Below are 2,798 nucleotides of genomic sequence, written 5' to 3' on the forward strand. Positions count from 1 at the left end.
AGTACATTAAAAGGATTATTCACCATGACCAAGTGGGATTTATCCCTGGGCTGCAAGGTTGGTTCAGCATCCGCAAATCAATCAACGTGATACAATACATTAGCAAAAGAAAGAACAAGAATCATATGATCCTCTCAATAGATGAAGTAAAAGCATTTGACAAAGTGCAGCATCCTTTCTTGATCAAAACTCTTCAGAGTAGAGGGATAGAGGGTACATACCTCAGTATCATAAAAGCCATCTATGAAAAACCTACAGCCAATATCATTCTCAATGGGGAAAAGCTGAGAGCTTTTTCCCTAAGGTCAGGAACGAGCAGGGATGTCCACTATCACCACTGCTATTCAACATAGTATTAGAAGTCCTAGCCACAGCAATCAGACAACAAACAGAAATCAAAGCCATCCAAATCGGCAAAGAGGAAGTCAAACTCGGGCGCCTGGGTGGCTCAGTTGGTTAAGCGACTGCCTTTGGCTCAGGTCATGATCCTGGAGTCCCGGGATCGAGTCCCGCATCGGGCTCCCTGCTCAGCAGGGAGTCTGCTTCTCCCTCTGACCCTCTTCCCTCTCGTGCTCTCTATTTCTCATTCTCTCTCTCTCAAATAAAAAAAAAAAAAAAGAGGAAGTCAAACTCTCACTCTTTGCAGATGATATGATACTGTATGTGGAAAACCCAAAAGACTCCACCCCAAAAGTGCTAGAACTCATACAGGAATTCAGTAAAGTGGCAGGCTATAAAATCAGTGTACAGAAAGCAGTGGCATTCCTATACACCAACAACAAGACAGAAGAGAGACAAATCAAGGAGTCGATCCCATTTACAATTGCACCCAAAACCATAAGATACCTAGGAATAAATTTAACCAAAGAGGCAAAGGATCTGTACTCAGAAACTTATAAAATACTCATGAAAGAAATTGAAGAAGACACAAAGAAATGGAAAAACGTTCCATGCTCATGGATTGGCAGAACAAACTTGTGAAGATGTCAATGCTACCTAGAGCAATCTACACATTCAGTGCAATCCCCATCCAAATACCATCCACTTTTTTCAAAGAAATGGAACAAATAATCCTAAAATTTGTATGGAACCAGAAGAGACCCCGAATAGCCAGAGGAATTTTGAAAAAGAAAAGCAAAGCTGGCGGCATCACAATTCCGGACTTCCAGCTCTATTCCAAAGCTGTCATCATCAAGACAGTATGGTACTGGCACAAAAACAGATACATAGATCAATGGAACAGAATAGAGAGCCCAGAAATGGACCCTCAACTCTATGGTCAACTCATCTTTGACAAAGCAGGAAAGAATGTCCAATGGCAAAAAGACAGTCTCTTCAACAAATGGTGTTGGGAAAATTGGACAGCACATGCAGAAGAATGAAACTGGACCATTTCCTTACACCACACACAAAAATTGACTCCAAATGGTTGAAAGACCTAAACGTGAGACAGGAGTCCATCAAAATCCTAAAGGAGAACACAGGTAGCAACCTCTTCGACCTCAGCCGCAGCAACTTCTTCCTGGAAATATCGCCAAAGGCAAGGGAAGCAAGGGCAAAAATGAACTATTGGGACTTCATCAAGATAAAAAGCTTTTGCACAGCAAAAGAAACAGCCCACAAAACCAAAAGACAACCCAATGGGAGAAAATATTTGCAAATGACATATCAGATAAAGGACTAGTATCAAAATCTATAAGGAACTTATCAAACTCAACACCCAAAGAACAAAGAATCCAATCAAGAAATGGGCAGAAGACATGAACAGACATTTTTCCAAAGAAGACGTCCAAATGACCAACAGACACATGAAAAAGTGCTCCACATCGCTCGGCATCAGGGAAATCCAAATCAACACCTCAATGAGATACCACCTTACACCCGTCAGAATGGCTAAAATTAACAAGTCAGGAAATGACAGATGTTGGGGGGGATGCGGAGAAAGGGGAATCCTCCTACGCTGTTGGTGGGAATGCAAGCTGGTGCAACCCCTCTGGAAAACAGTATGGAGGTTCCTCAAACAGTTGAAAATGGAGCTACCCTCCGACCCAGCAATTGCACTACTGGGTATTTACCCTAAAGATACAAATGTAGGGATCCGAAGGGGTACGTGCACCCCAATGTTTATAGAAGCACTGTCCACAATAGCCAAACTGTGGAAAGAGCCAAGATGTCCATCGAGAGATGAATGGATAAGGAAGATGTGGTATATATACACAATGAAATATTATGCAGCCATCAAAAGGAATGAGATCTTGCCCTTTGCAACGACGTGGATGGAACTGGAGGGTGTTATGCTGAGTGAAATAAGTGAATCAGAGAAAGACGTATCATATGACCTTACTGATATGAGGACTTCTTAATCTCAGGAAACAAACTGAGGGTTGCTGGAGTGGTGGGGGGTGGGAGGGATGGAGTGGCTGGGTGATAGCCATTGGGGTGGGTATGTGCTATGGTGAGCGCTGTGAATTGTACAAGACTGTTGAATCACAGATCTGTACTTCTGAAACAAAAATGCAATATATGTTAAGAAAATAAAAAGAAGAAGAAGATAGTAGGAGGTGAAGAATGAAGGGGAATAAGTCAGAGTGGGAGATGAACCAGGTGAGATGATGGACTCTGAAAAAGAAACTGAAGGTTCTAGAGCGGAGGGGGGTGGGGGGATGGGTTAGCGTGGTGATGGGTATTAAAGAGGGCACATTCTGCGTGGAGCACTGGGTGTTATGCACAATGAATCATGGAACACTACATCAAAAACTAATGATGTAATATATGGTGATTAACATAACAATAAAAAA

The sequence above is a fragment of the Callorhinus ursinus genome, unplaced genomic scaffold, assembly GCF_003265705.2.
Source record: "Callorhinus ursinus isolate GAN/ISIS: 27379988/994484 unplaced genomic scaffold, GSC_fseal_2.0 scaffold5, whole genome shotgun sequence".
Lineage (NCBI taxonomy): Eukaryota > Metazoa > Chordata > Mammalia > Carnivora > Otariidae > Callorhinus > Callorhinus ursinus.